At 35.4% G+C, this 16,568-nt stretch overlaps 1 protein-coding gene across 4 annotated transcripts in view; it reads left to right on the forward strand.

Annotated features, from left to right (window-relative positions):
• ELF1 (E74 like ETS transcription factor 1) overlaps positions 1-16,568 on the forward strand; it is a 110,659-nt gene that overhangs the window by 18,234 nt on the left and 75,857 nt on the right. For 2 of the 4 annotated variants that reach the window (XM_040448585.1, XM_040448586.1), the window contains exon 1: positions 8,025-8,161. The exons of 1 other annotated variant lie outside the window; for it this stretch is intronic. The gene's annotated coding sequence lies outside the window, so the exon portion shown is untranslated. Of the gene's footprint in view, positions 1-8,024; positions 8,162-16,568 lie in introns of those variants that run through there. One more of the 4 variants, XM_040448582.1, reaches the window with a different exon arrangement.

Consider the following 16,568-nt stretch of genomic DNA (forward strand, 5'->3'; position numbering starts at 1 on the left):
CTGATGTTTTACTTATCTTTTTTTTTTTTTTTTTTTCTATCATAGCATGAAAACAAAGTTAACAGTGATGTGGGGCACCTGGGTGGCTCAGTTAGCTAAGCATCTTGACTTCAGCTCAGGTCATGATCTCACAACTCATGGGTTTGAGCCCCGCATCAAGCTCTCTGCTGTCAGTGCAGAACCTGCTTCGATTCCTGTCTCCCTCTCTCTCTGACCCTCCCCAGCTCATGCTTTCTCTGTCTTAAAAAATAAATTAAAACATCAGGAAAAAAAAAAATTAACAGTGATGTTCATGTTGCTAAATTCAACTGCCATTTTTTTCTCAGACATCATTTTATTTGATATGTCATCAGCATTTGGCACAGTTGCTCAATCCCTTCTTTTGGAAACACTTTTACTCAAGTTCCAGGGTAATACCGTATTTGCTGTGTTTTCCTGCGATATTTTTGGATACTCCTTCTCAGCCTTCTCTGCTAACTTTACCTCCTCTCCTCTACCTCTCAATATTGGAGTGTCCCAGAGGTCTGTCGTCCTTACCTTTTCTACCTGTAGCTTTATTATTGTATATATGTTAATGACTACAGTTTCTATACCTAGCCCATATCCCTTCCCTTGGCCTTAGGACTATGTCTGCAACTCCAAGGCAATCTGTCCAATTTGACATGTCCACTTGGAGAGCTGATGAACATCTCAAACTTAATGAGTTTAAAACTGAGCTCCTGATGTTTCCATACCCCAAACCGTCATCATCTGTAGTCTTTCCTGGCTCAGTTTGGGCAACAGCAGTCTTTCAGTTGCCAGAAATGGAGTTTTGAAGCCTTTCTTTCCCCACCAACTACTTCCGTCCATTTAGAAATTTCATTGGGTATTCCTCAAAAACATCCATAATTGAGTCAGATCTTCCTCTTATGCTGCCTCCTTTGTTTTAGTCATTATCCTCTTTGGATTATTGCATTAGCTTCTCCTCGCTTCCTTCCTTGCCCCTTTGCAGTGTGTTTTCATCACAGCGGTCAAATCTTATGACTCATGTGCTGAAAACTCTCCAACTATTAAGTCTCTAAACAGTGAGGCTCTCCACTAGTTCCTAGTACTCTTCTCCTCCTCTTACTCTTCTGATTTTCTCTACTTGACCCACACTGGCTTCCTTGCTTTCCTTAAATGTATCAGTTAAGCTCCCTGTTAGAGTCTTTGTACAGGCTTTCTCTGTCTAGAATGTTCTTTCTTAGATATGTCTACATGGCTAGAGGTCTTTATACAAAGGTGACATGGCAAAAGTAAATCCTCCCTAGCTAGTCTAAAATGTTCTATTCTTCTCTTTGCTATTATGTTTTTTTCCTTCTTTGTCCTTATCACTAGCATATGTGTATTTTATCTTTTATTTATAATTGACATGCTCTGTATTTAGTCCATAATGTTTGTCCCTTACTAGAATATAAGTGCCATGTGGGGAGGGATGATTTACCAACAGTGTGTCTCCTTTGTTCACTGCTATGTAGCAAGGGCCTGGAAGAGTGCCTGGCACATAGTAGATGCTCAGTAAATGTTAAATGAGTGGATACCTAGGAGTACCTCAGATCAGTCATGAACTTGACATTGGGCAAGTCAGTTATCTCCTTTCCCGATTTTTATTTTTTTAATTAAAAAAATTTTAATGTTTATTTTTGAGAGAGGGAGAGACAGAGTACAAGTGGGGGAGGGGCAGCGAGAGAGGGAGACACAGAACCTGAAGCAGACTCCAAGCTGTCAGCACAGAGCCTGACACGGGGCTTGGACACACAAACCACAAGATCATCACCTGAGCCAAAGTCAGGCTTAACCAACTGAGCCACCCAGGCACCCCTCCTTTCCCTATTTTTAAAATGAGTTTGGATAGGATTGGTATTTTTAGACTTTCTGAAAACAACAAAGACTTAAATGTATGTAGAATCTCAGTTCCTTGAAGATTTTTGTAAGAATTCAACTGTGTAACAAAAGTTTGAAAACCATGGTAGGTAGTCTAGGTTATTTTATTTCGGGGGAATCAAAGTTTGTTAGTTTCTTTTTTTCAGTCATGAGTTGATAATCACATCAATTCACATAGTGTTTTTTATTTTATTTTATTTTTTTTATTTTTTTAAATTTTTTTTCAACGTTTTTATTTATTTTTGGGACAGAGAGAGACAGAGCATGAATGGGGGAAGGGCAGAGAGAGAGGGAGACACAGAATCGGAAACAGGCTCCAGGCTCTGAGCCATCAGCCCAGAGCCCGACGCGGGGCTCGAACTCACGGACCGTGAGATCGTGACCTGGCTGAAGTCGGACTCTTAACCGACTGCGCCACCCAGGCGCCCCACATAGTGTTTTTTAAAGGAAGATTCTGTGATAGCAGAGTGAAAGGTGAATTGGAAATAGGTAGTTGGTGGTAGGAAAAGGGACAGTTAGGATGTTGTTGCGATATTATTTTTCCTACAGTATGATGCATTAGCAAAGGAAGATCTTAAGTTTCACTCTAAACTCAATGTAAAAAATAGAGGATTTCCTCTCCACAACATTTAGAAATTGCTGAATAGTAAGGGAACAAGCATCTTTTTGAGTGACTGCTGTGTGAAGACCACTAACTACATTAGATTGTAAGGCTGCAGAGCAGTAGAGCAGAGGTGCTCAGAAGCATGGCTTCTACCCACATTATTCAGTCTGTTTCCAACAGTAGGCATGAAGCTCCTTTAGGTAATTCACAGGTACATCCCTGGTTACAATCCACTGAAGTAAAGGACACATTGTCTTTAACATTGAATTTAAAATTTAATCAAAAGAGATTAAAAGATATATCACATCATGTATAAAAGATACATCTATATGAAATTTGAGATTGCAGTCAGAATATTACCTGGGAGCATCATAAAAAATATAATTGTACAATCAATTCTTGGGTTGTTTTTGACAAGAAGGGAAAGAACAACATCCAAAATAGTACCTACAATGGAATCTTATAACACAGGTAGGTACGTGAATTTTGCAGTATCAAATTATGGGCCAAATCATGTCTTTAAAAAATATTTGAATGCGCAGTAAAATCCTGATATGCTATAATTTTCCTTTAATGAACTGTTTTAGAAAAGTTATTTATTCATGTCTCTGAGTTTCTGCTGTGTGTTAGGCCCTGTCTTAATGATAGGAATACATTAGTAAACAAAACCAGCCAAAGCCTGGTCCCCTCTTAAAAAAAATTTTTTTTTAATGTTTATTTTTCAGAGACAGAGACAGAGTATAAGTAGGGAAGGAGCAGAGAAAGAGGGAGACACAGAATCCGAAGCAGGCTCCAGGCTCTGAGCTATAAGCACAGAGCCTGACAGTGGGCTTGAACTCCCTAACTGTGAGATCATGACCTGAGCTGAAGTCAGCCTTCGATCCACTGAGCCACCCAGGCGCTGCGATGGCCCCTTTTGACTTTGGTGTGCCTTTTAAAACACACAGACTCTTGTCCAGGAGAATGTTCCTTATGGATGTGTCCTACTTAACAATGGGTGCAGAAACAGGAAAGGAGGCCTTGTTTTAACCCACTAATGATAGATGATAGAGAATTAACTATGTTTGACATTTAAGGTCACATTTGGAAATGCTGCATGTTGTTCAGAACCTGGGATTATACTTTGAGAATCCTTTCCCACTGAAATATTTAGAACACAGAATCCCAGTCTTAAAAAAAAAATTTTTTTTTATATTTAAATAGTGGAGACAGGTGCCTGGGGTGCTCAGTTAAGCATCTCACTTTGGCTCAAGTCATGATCTCACAGTTTGTGAATTTGAGCCCTGCCTCAGGCTCTGCACTGACAGTTTGGAGCCTACCTGGGATTCTCTCTCTCCCTCTCTCTCTCTCTCTCTCTCTCTCTCTCTCTCTGTCTCTGCGCCCCTCCCCACTTGTGCTCTCTCTCACTCGCAAAATAAATAAAAAAATAAGTAGTAGAGAATAGTGATTTTGGTCATTTATCATTTTAATGATTTGATCTTTGCATGCTTCTTCCATCTCTCCTGTTGGCTCCTGAACGAGGGGACAGATTCAGAGCAAGCCTTTTTTTAAAGCCCAGGTATTCTAGATATCAGCATGAGACTGTTTAATATTTTCAGATACTGGGATTTTTCACATTTGAGTTCAAAGAGAAGCAGTAACAATGAAAGGAAAGAAGAGAGTCCTTGCTTGCATTGTAAATTCTTTTTATAAGTTGTATTTTAAAGAAAGAAATTTACAGTGTTCTAACTTTAGCTGCATTCAATTCATTTAATTGACCTAATCTTGCTAAACTAATAGTTCAAATATTAATGCTGAAAATTCCTCCAAGTAGCCATGACAGCTTTATATTAAGGTATATACTGACTTGATACAGATCTAATTATAGAAATAGACATCAACTGTATGTACAAGTATAATATATTTGCATCACAAGCCTAAGATGCCACATTTTATTTATATAAAAGTTTAAAGACTTAACCTTTCTCATCCTGAACTATTTGATACTGATTGCTTCTACTAAGAAGCATAATAATAAATTAATGTTTATAAAGTGTTTACTTAGTGCTCAGTTCAATATTAATAACTGTATTACACATGAACTAGTTTCTTTTTGAAGTCAGGTTTATTGAGCTATATTTTATGTACAGTGCAATTTGCCCTATTTAGTTGTACAGTTCTATGATTTTTGACAACATATATAGGTCATAGAACCAATACCACAATCCCTGTACAGAATGCTTCCATCACTCCAAATGGTTTCCTTGTTCCCCTTTGTAGTCAGTCTCTCCCCCTCATTCCTAACCCCTGGCAGCCACTGATAGGAATTCTGCCCTTTTTGTTTTGCCTTTTCCAGAACATCGTGTAAGTGGAGTCATATAGTATATATTTTGAGTTTGGCTTATTTCACTCCCTAATGCTTTTAGATTTATCCATGTGGTAGCTGTATTTCGAAAGTTACTGCTAATAATATCCCATTGTATGGATGTACCACAATGTGTTTAACTGTTCTCCAGTTGATGGACATTTGGGTTTCCAGGATTTGGTAATTCTGAATAAAATTTCTATAAATATTTAAGTAGAAGTTTTTGTTGTTATTTTAAATGTTCATTTATTTTTGAGAGAGGGAGAGAGTCTAATGTGGGGCTCAATCCCACCAACTGTGATATCATGACCCGAGCTGAAATCAAGAGTCAGATGCTTAACTGATTGAGCCACTGAGGCACCCCAGTAGAAGGTTTTGTTTTTGTTTTTGTTTTTAATAGACATATATTTTCCTTTCTCTTAGGCATATATTTAGGATTGAGTCTGCTGGATTGTATAATAAGTATATGTTTACAAGAAACTGCTAAATGGTTTTCCAAGTAGGCTGTACCATTTTGCATTCCCAACTTTGCATGTGAAAGTTGAAGTTGCTGTACATCCTCCCTAGCACTTGGTATTTTCAGTTTTTTTTTTTTTTTTTAAGTTATTCTGTTGATGTGCACGGGTACTGTGGCTTTAATTTGCATTTTCCTGTTGAGTAAGGATGTTGAGATTTTTTGCTGTCTTTCTCTGCCATCTGTATCTCTTTTTGGTGAAATGTCTATTCAGACCTGTTTGACAATTTTAAAGACTAGTTTGTTTTCTTATTTTTAAGTTGTAAAAATTTTTTATATTAAGCATAGTAGTACATTCATTGGTTTTAATGCTCATTATAGTCCTCTGAGGTAGGTGCTATTAGCCTAAATCACAAACAAAAAAGTTAGGCACAGTACTGTTAAATATTGCCCAGGATCACACAGCAGATAGGTAGCATAGCTGGGATTTGCATCCAAGCAGAGTGACTCTAGAACCTGTGCTGAACTGTTTGCCAACTTGTTTTTTCTGTGGTGATTGATTTCTTGGGGTTGTGAATATAACCAGGATCTAGTTTCTATAGGTGGTAAAACAATGCTTATAGGGACACCCTTGAGCAAAGGGGCAATATATTTGTAGCAGCAACTCTGGAATCTTCTCCCTAGGAATAGCTCAGATATTTGTTGCTATTGAAGAAGGGTACTTATTTTCACTTTATGTCTCTTCTACATACCGGTGGTGAAAAGTACTTCTTTTAAATTACTTTCCACATGTCTGCCATTATCAAGTAATGAAGTGCTTTATATAAATGGATGTTCTCAATAGCAGAAGTTTCTCCTTTTAGGTATCTATACACCATAAAAGATTTCTCTCTCTCTCTCTCTCTCTCTCTCTCTCTCTCACACACACACACACACACACACACACACACACACATTTTTCTCACTTTGTCTTTTATAATAATGTTGACTTCAAGGCATTTACTGTTTGGTGATACACTCAAGGAGTGTGTAGAACTTACTGACCTTATATGATGGCTTTAGATGCCAGGACTTTTAAAGTTATATTTATTTGTGATTTTTATAGGTTTTTGTTTTAGTCTTCTCTCACTTTCCACTTTCCACTCTGTCATTTGTTTGTTGTGACATCATCCTTTCACTATTCCCTCTTTCACACCCCTATAACTTCATTTCTAATTAGGTAAAAGATTATCAAATTATTGGGCTTACATGGATATGGTCTAAAATAAATTTCAGCTTTAGGAAACGACTTAGGGGTTTTCCAGTGAACATCTCCTGTGACTGCTCAGAGGGCCTTTTTTCTTGGTTTTGGGGCTCCAAACAGTCATTCTAAATAAATGAGCTCTAACGTAAGATAAATATGATATTTGAAGGCAGAAGAAGTGATGTGTTTTTCTTTTTAGCATAATTTTTTATTAATAATTTGTTAAACCATGGGGATTATCTTAGTAAAAAGATAAACCAAACAGTGTTCAGTAGAATGGAATAAATAGGCACTTAATGGGCAGAAAGTTGGTTCACAACCATTCTGTTCTGTTGCAGTTTGTGAAGTTCCTGTCTAAGTCAGTGACAGCTTGTCCTCTCAGCTGCGCCTCTAGTAAGACAAAATGATTACTTCCAAGTAATTAACTGAAGCAGAAAACTTTGCCAAATCCTATTTACTTTTTGTAAAATATTAAGATGAAGTCTAGTGAGTAGTACTTTGTCATGTAAAGCACTTATGAGAGTGCGTAATGCTTTCAAGCCATTTTGATCAATTTACGCTCTTAGAATAAATTAATATTCATCCAGGGGACAGGGTAAGTAGTGCAGTAACATCTCAGCTGCTTGGGCACCTTGTCAGATGTACAATGACTTGGAGAGGCAAAACTTTACTGTCCACATCGTTTGTTGGCACCTTAGGGTCACCATGTATGGTGCAGCAGTGTGCCTGGCACATGGTACATTTTTATTTGTGGAATATTTTGGTAAAGAAAACGGTGGCTATCAATTGGGAGCATAGAATCATGAACCGTGATTGCACTGGTAATCTGTTTAAAATAGAGTTTTATCAAGCTTGTGATACTATTTAAAATCATTATGCTATATTAGACTTTAGCTCCTTTCTAACCCTGAATTCTTAAAAAAATGTATAAAACAGGTTAATTCACACTTATTTTTCTACTGAACTTTGAATTTTCTAGATTTTATGTTTAGTGGACTTGTAAATCTGCATCTGATACTGCAGTTTGCTAGCTTTTCCAGATTACATAGCAATGTACCCCTTTCATGTAAGGGTTAATGAGTAGCCTGGTTAGACTCACCAGTCCATTGTCACACTAAAAGCCAGAAAATTTGCTGTCTCCCTTCCATTCCCTCCCACATTTTTTTTCTTTTCATAGTTTTATTTACTTGATATATTAATATAATTTTTAAAAGTTGAGATTTTATTTTGTAAAACAGCATACGGTTTTAATTTTGTTTCTGTGTAGATCCTGAGTTCTATTTTATTGTTAATGTTAAATTATGGTAATTAACATGAGCTGAATAATGGTTTAATCAAGGTAGATCTTGCTCCTTGGCTCTCTGTCTCTCCTTTTTCTGTACTTCTCCTCTGTTTTTACCTGTAGATTTGCATGTTTGACCTAGCAGAATAATTGGGTCCACAGCAACATGGGCGTGCCTCCCTTAGAAACACTTAGTTTCATGTATGACTCATAGGCTGAAGCACAGACACCACTTCCCCAATCTACAGGAGCCATTTTAACAGCATAAAACTTGCCGGATTGCTTTTTATTTTCAAGCCCAAAGGACAAAAAGAGAACGAGAATATTTGAAGGTAACTTGTTATGAGTTTGTGTGTTTGCTTCTGTCTGTTTCCTGAGCTGATAAACGGAGGGTGGTTCTTACCTGTCGAAGAACATGGCTGAATGTGTTCTTTAACTCTCTGAAAAAAATGTGTGTAGTCAGTCACATGCCTGATTGCACTTAACTGCTAGGGGGAAACAAAGCATTCAAATTCTGGAAAGTTTTAGATCTTCTTAGAAAAGCATTTTTTTTATATTTTACATAATTTGTTTTCTTTGTTTGCCCCCTGTATGACTTGAGAATAAAGGAGATTTTTCTTTCTTTTTCATACTACAAAACAAACCAGTCAAGTTTTCATTTAAAAAAAAAAAATCCAGTTGTATTTGTGGGATAGCTAGAAAGTTACAATTAAGTAAATTCATGTACTATGCGTGTGTGATACGGATGTTAAGAAAAAAATTCCGAGGCAGTGGTGGTGTTTTGGCATTTTGGTTAAAGGGAGGTTTGGAGACAACTCGGTCATAGGTATTGCTCATTGACTGTTCTTTCCTCTTTTTTCTTAAATTAATGAAATTATAACATTAATTTTTGAAAACTAAATAGAAGTTTAAGGAAAATGAAGCCATTTAGATAGATAATAAGTAAAAGTGATTATTAAATAAAGAGGAAGAAAGAGTAGACCAGTTCATTTAGTATCAGAAAAAAATAATAAAGTTTTATAATTCACACTGGAAACTTATTCTGAGAAACAACCTTAGATGCATGGCTGGCTTCTGAGGAAGCATGTAGTATTTCAATTTGTGTGTAAAGAAAAAGTAAAGAATATTGGCCTTCCCTCTATACTGTTGTTAAAATTTGCTTGTTTTGAAGAAAAAAAGTAATACCTTTTGTGTGAAAGAAAAGATTGCTTAGTCTTTTCCTGGAATATTTATCATCATTGAAATTACGAAATTTTGGCTAGTGTATATTCTGGTGTGCCTTCAAGTTCTAGGTCCTCTGAGAAGCTGAGTGAAGTAGTATTTTACTTACGAAAGTTATTTATGAAATTAAAACTTGAATGCAAGTAAAATTTGAATATGCAGGGATTATGAATAAAATATTTGGAAATAAAACTTAAGTCATATATTATTGACTATAATGATGTTTAGCTAGTTCTTTGGAAATTTGCTGTTACTGACTTAAAGTAAAGCACTTAAAGTGCTTAAAGGCCTATCCGCTGAAAGGGAAGATAGAAAGGCAGTTAGTTACTACTTCATACTCTTGGAAAGGATTTTTATATTAACAGGTCTCAGTTTTGTGGTTTTGCAGGAAAGACATAGCAGACATTTTACCAATTCAGCTCTGAGCCATTTGCTATCATCTTTGTTTGCATCTTGCTGGTTTAGTCAGCCTTTGAGTAAGTAGAGCCTGTATTTACTTCTAGTCTGGTCTGTGTGAAAAATCTAAGGAAACTTTTGGCTTTTTTTTTTTTTTTCTTTTCTTTTAAGTTTTTAAAAGCCAGTGACCCATGAGAGAAAAATCTAGGGACAAACAACTAAATAAGATTTTATTTATTAAAGGGAAGTAGAAAGATTTAGTTTCTTAAAATTAAGCAGCTGGTGTAAATAAAATAGATACTGATCATATATTTCAGTTTCTTATTTTGTGAAGAAGACTGAAGTGGGGCTTCAAGGACAAGGGAAGGAAAAAAAAAAACCATGGAAGCAAGGGAAGGCCAGAAAGACTTACTTAGCAGTCTTCTTCCCACTGTTTTCCTTTCATAAGGTTGAATATAAGTGTAGGTCGAGTCCTCAGAATGAAACTTAGAATTACCCGTTTAAAGAACTTAAGCACTGAAAAACACTGAAGATCATTCAGCTGCCTCACTTGTATAGATGAAGAAACAGTGGCCCGAAGAGGTCTTGTGACTTGCTCAAGGTTGTGCAGTGCCTAATGGCAGGGCTTCCAGCCCGGAGCTGCTCATGCTAGTCCACACTAACAAGTGATGCTTTGTTTGAAATGATCTGTGTTTCCTTAAGAGTAAATAAAACCTTAATTAAGTTGCTTGGTGATAAGTTTGGTAATAAGATGTACCAAATGAATTAACCAATGATCTTGAAAATGTGTTCCAACTAGTTTGGTTTTTCATCAGAGAAGATGATGCATTTGTTTAATTTCTACAACAGCTTTTTTTTTTCATTATTAGCATTTTTTCATAGTTGAAGCATTGTTTGTGTCATTGCTTATTTAAGATGAATCCAGGGGGATGGAATTATGAGGAGTTGGGAATTTACTTTGAACTTCAGAGCCAGACAGGTTTATTTCTGCTTTAGTTTTATCTCTTGTTCTTTTAGGAGGGCAAATACTGTTTAAAATGATGCCTTGTTATATTAAAGTGTATGTGTGTGTAAAACCCTGCATATAAGTTTATAAAGTCTACAAGTCTCTAAACTTTAACATTACACTCCTCTTGAACTGAACCTTTCCAGAATTAGTAATCTCATTCCATTTGTTTGTCATATCTTCTCTCCTCCTTTGAGAGTTGACTATACATACTAGGCACATTAAGAAACTAATGGGGAATACAAAATCTTTAACTTTTTGATGTATTTTGTTGGAGTGGTTGAAATTTACTTTCGATCTGCCTTTCTTTAGGTCTGAAATTTGGTTTTTTAAATCACTTTGCACGTAACTGTTGCATCTCCTACGTCTCCAAGTCCTCTAACCCAGTTCGATATCAGACCCTCCACAAGGTGGTTTTCATTGTCCTAAGCAACAGAGAGCACAGAAACAGCCAGAAAACCTAGGCTCTCTCCTCACAAACTTAGATTCTTACTGGAAAAACAGGGTGTGGTAACATCAGTAAAATAAGAATGGAACCAAGCCACCAAGAAGTTAAATTCAGGTTCAGACTATTTGCCTAAAGGTGAAAACATGACTGCAACTTAAAATAGGGAAGTATATGGATCTTTAGGAATTGTTAGTATTGAAGACTGAGTAGCATTTGCCTAGCTTAAGGGGAGTGCCTTCACCAATAAGAATGAGAATGTAAGCTCTTTGAGGTGAGAAATGTTTTATTTTTTTGTCTTTTGGAACCTTTGACAAAACTACCAAGCACATATTAGTAAACAGTTACTATTTGCTGCATCAAACCCTTAGCTACTCAGTTGGGCAAATTCTGCTAAAGTTAGGGGTGGCAAATCTTTAAAAGTCATGTGGCCCTCAGCGTAATCTGTCTGGTGTCGGCACTTCCTAACCAAAGAAAAAAATGAAAATCTACTTGGTAGTATATGTTTTAAAGCAGTAATTTCAACCTTTGATGTAATAGAGAATCACCTGGCTTCAACTCCTGAGATTCTGATTCATTAGGCCTAGGGTTTGGCTTATCAGTTTGCATTTGTAATAATTACCCTAAATGTTTGCGGTGCAAGTGCTTGTAGGCCACACTTTCAGAAAAAGTACATGTTTAGGAAGAGCAGTTACTTAGCATTTTAATATTTGAATTTTCAAGCACCAGTGATATTTTGAAGGCCACAGCCTCTGCTAAGTAAAGAAAGTGGCTGGAGTAGTTTATTATCAGTATTATAACTTATTTACCCTCTTCTCCCTCGCCCAGTTTTTTCTTTCTTTATTCCATTTTTTGCTGTTCTGTGTCTGTCAACTTTGTGGCTTTCCCTTTTTCTGCTTCTCTAATTCTGCTTCTCCTTCTGCTCCCAAACCCACTGCTATATTGACCACAGTAAATAATTAAACTATTTTTTTTCAAATGTAATTAACCTATTTTTCATCTCAGTAAACCATTGCTTTCTCGATGTTATTTTTTTTTAGTTCCATTTGGTGTTTCATGGCATCTCCATTCCCTGATCCTTGGGGTTCTAGGCAAAACATCCCTTCCTGATTTAGGGTAGCATTCACAGCGTTTGAAAATCTTTCTGTCCTAGGAAATACATTATTATTATTTACAGTTGTTTGAGTCTGGGAAGGAGGTTTGTTTGTTTGTTTATTTATTTATTTATTTATTTATTTATTTTTAATACCGTGTGATGCTTGGACATGATCGAGGTTTCTTTGGACATTTAACTCTATCACTGATTGCATATTTGTACGCTTTATCTTACATTACATCCCATCTAATGGGACAAAGGTATTCACAGACTCTTGTAAAGTTGTGAAGAATAGTCCATTAGTTGAATGGTGTGAAAATAATTATTGCTTCCATTGTTTGGCTAGAATATTTTGTTCCTTTGCTTAGCAGCTGCTTCATTTGGATGGTAGAAATTGAATTAGTAATCTCATTGAGTCAACTGAAATGATTACGGCAGTTTTCAACTGTTGGAGTAATCTCTTTCTCCCATTAGTATAAGAACCTACTTAAGAGAAAGTTTTTCATCTCATATCTATCTTTGTGTTTTCTCAGATGGTCGGTATACTATAGTAAAAGTAGCTCTTGATCTATACTACAAGTGTCTAGGCATTTCACCCTTTACAAAAATGTAACTCATTTGCTAATTGCTCTGTTGGTGGATAGAAAGAAATTACGCAGCAGATCTTTGGTCGTATAAATTTCTCTGCAGAAGCATTTTGATTTCCTCTCTTCCAGTTATAAATATCTGAATTAACACCATTATCGTGAGAAAACTCTTCCTAAACTTCTGTTTTCACTTTCATTCTCTCCCTGCTATAGGAATTCAGCTATCTTTTCTTTCATTTGCTTTTTAAATTGATGAATAGTAGGGTGTCAGCTCTTTTTCGTGTCCGTGTTTTACAGCGAGCCTGTAATGAAAAGCATCCTCCCTCCTCTCCCCCTTACCATTCTCAGTCCTGCTCCTCAGAGGCAGCCACTTCTTAGAGAAGTTTTGGGGTTTTTTAAAAAATTTATTTTCTTTGATCTATCCTTGTCCAGCCTTTTACTCTTAATAGTAGAAGTTCTTCAAGGTAGCAGGAACTAGTATGATTTTACAAGGTAAAACATCATGTGAAGTTCATTATCTGATGGATGCCCAGTCATATAGGGCCTTGTGTTTATGCAGAATTTTATACTTTAAAACATTTAAATTAAAGGAAATTGGTTATTTTCTGTGTTTTAGAAAAAACAGTCATATGAACAGTGAAACAAATTTTACAGTAAAACTATAAATATGAGGTGTTGAATTAATAACTGTTAGTTTGTGTGAATCTTATTTTTTTATATCAAAATACTAAATGGAAGCTTAGTATTGTAATGGGGCGATTAATTTTCTTTCTTTTTTTTTTTTAACTGAAATGTGCATGTAGGAGAATGTATAAAACATGTACTGTTCAAATATAATTGCAAAGTGTTTACCCATATCACAACCTAGGTTAAGAAATGGGCTCATTATGTTAGAAGTCCCCCACTCCTGTCCCATGTTTGTTTCTCCTTAAAAATGATTACTGTCCTGACTTTTTTCATTATACTTTTACCCCTTTGAACTGCATGTAAATGGAATCACACCATATATATTCTGTAGTGACTTGCTTCTTTCATTCAACTCTGTGAGATTATTTTAATTAATTTTAATTGCCATGTTATATTCCATTGTCTGTCCAGACCAGAATGTATTCACTCTTTCTTATTGATGACATTAGATTATTTCTAGTTTGGAAACATTCTTGGACATGGTTTGTGGAACATATGTGCAAGAGTTCTTTAAGGCGGTATCATCACATTGAGGTATGAGAGAAGTTTACAAAAAGTATGGAGAGAATGGATAGTTTAAGATCATTTAGAGTTCTTCATTATCTTTCCTAGGAACACATGCCTGCCATTGATACCTTCTTACCCATTCAGCATCTTACTATGGTGTATTGTCCTGGGGGATAAAATCCTTGAGGACCGTAAACAGATGGGCAATTGATGCATTTCAGAGTATGTTGCAGACATCAATATATTTGACCACTAAACAGTTTACCATGCCTGTCATTTATTAACTGGAGTTATTTCAAACAATTTTGAATTAAAATTTTAACACAATAGATATAATATGGTCCCAGTTACATACATAAAAACAATATGATTATTGATACATATGTATTAAAGGTATAAAAATTGGACAGATAGGGGCAACATCAAATTTAGGATAGTTGGGAGGGATAAAATGAGATTAGAGAGGGGATATATAGGAGTCTTTAGCTATATGTGGCCTTTTTTTCTCTTAAGAATCTGAAGCAGAATATGGTAAGATATTAGTAGAAAGCTATTTCATAATAAATTTTCCTAAGGGGTAGTTATTTTTGTCCCACATTTATAAATAACTGAGAAATAATGTTCATTTGATGAGAAGTCAATTTTTATTTTTTAATTTTTTAGATTTTTTTATTTTTAGAAGGTAATTTTTAAAAATGGTGAATAAGCTCTATCTACATCATAAAAAATATTAACTTCCTGCTTCACTGAATGATTAGCTAGATTCAGAACTAAGTTACATAAGACTGTGTCTATCCCATACAACTAACAAGATGGCCCTAGACATACTTCTCATGGATAACTTCCAGCTGAGATCCATTAACAAGTTGGAACTATAGTTTGCCAGAAATAATTTAATATTTAGAACCATCCCACATTCAAATATTCAAAAACACATTTCAGAACGAAAAGATACATAAAACACACAGTTGGTAGAGTACTAATTGACACTGATGAACTAATACCCTAAATTAGACTTTTGCATCTAGCCAGATTTATTGACATGATGGATGTTTCATCTGGCTTCCTTAAAATCCTTATTATAATGGTAGCATTCCCTGTATCTTTAGTGGTTTTTTTTTGTTGTTGTTACAAAATTGACGTGGATTCTCTATGTAAGGGTTCTGAAATTTAATAATATAATTGTAGGAATTGCTATAAAAAAGTGAAAGCATAGATCTTAATCCAGGTTTTTGCTTTCATAATCATCTCTTGGCTCTCTTTTCTAAGATATTTCCCACAGTGTATGTATAAGTAGTGGCAGGGACAAAAAAAAGAACAAATGAAATTAGAAGTCACAGGATTTTATGGTTCAGAAGGATTCTTTTTTTTTTTAATTATTTAGTGTTGAAAAAGAGAGTGAGTGGGCGGGGGGTGGTAAAGGGAAGGGGATGGGGGATCTGAAGCAGATGGGGGATATACAGAGATGAAGAAAGCATACTAGAACTTAATTTTCAAAAGCTTTATTTTACTGGGGAAAAACTGTATCTCAGAGTTTTCTTTTCAATATAGTATTCTTCTGAGAGAGGGTCTCTGTAAAAGGCATTTAATAAATAATAGCCCATCCTTGTAAAGAATTTGTATATTGACAGATATAACCCATGGAAACAAAAGCTCTTTGTGGTCCTCAGTAACTTTTAAGAGTATAAATGGATCTTGACACTAAAAGAATGTTGCATGATTGCAACCGGTGGTTTAAATACCATTCTTACAGATTTTCCCTCCATTCTTAAATTTAATTTAGGAAACTATGGTTAAGTAACTTGCCTAAGAGTGAGTAATTTAATAGGTCACTGATGCTTACAGCATTTGATTTAGTCCTTTTTCCTATTAATAATAAAGGAGAGTTTTACATAAATTAAATCAGAGTTAAAAAAAATCACAAGTGTTCTAGACCAGAACTAAAATAAAAACATCAGTTTGGAGGTTTTTTCCCCAATGATGAAGATCTTAGGTGATCACTTTTACCATATATTTATTTGTGCCCCTCCAAGTTCTTTTTACAACGACAGCAAAAGTTACTAAAATTGGCGTATTAAGTTACTTATATGTAATACATTAGAAGGTATTAATTATAGTGATTATATAAATATGTAATGTATATTTAATATAATTACACTTATGTTTAAATATTATGTTTAATGTTAAAATATTACATTGTAGTAAAGGAATGCAAATTAAATGAAATTACCTTTTTTGCCTATCATACTGACAAAAAATTAAAGTATTGCAGAATGGTGAGAACACCATGAAATGTGTTTGCGTGTATTCTAGTGATAGAAGTATTAACTGAAAACCTTCTGGAGAGCAATTGACGTATATCAAATGTTTTGACATAATGATCTCAGTTGTAGGACTGTGTCTTAAAGAAAATTTAAGGATGGGAACACAGAGTAAGCTCTGAAGATATTTGAACCACTGGTTTTAATAGTGTAGCAGTTTACAAGTTTTATACTTTATATCTTCTCAAAATTTGTCTTCTTTATACTCTTAAAAATAATGGAGGATCGCAAAGAGCTCTTATTCATGTGAGTTTCATTCATCAGTATTTACCAGTATTAGAAATTAAAACACAGGGCACCTGGGTGCCTCAGTCGGTTAAGCATCCAACTTTGGCTCAAGTCATGACTTGCAGTTTGGGAGTTTGAGCCCCATGTCATGCTCTGTGCTGATAGCTCAGAGCTTGGAGCCTGCTTCAGTCTCTCTCTCTCTCTCTCTCTCTCTCTCTCTCTCTCTCTCTCCCCCTCTCTCCCCC

The sequence above is a fragment of the Herpailurus yagouaroundi genome, unplaced genomic scaffold (assembly GCF_014898765.1).
Source record: "Herpailurus yagouaroundi ecotype Mexico unplaced genomic scaffold, PumYag 197, whole genome shotgun sequence".
NCBI classification, from domain to species: Eukaryota; Metazoa; Chordata; class Mammalia; order Carnivora; family Felidae; genus Herpailurus; species Herpailurus yagouaroundi.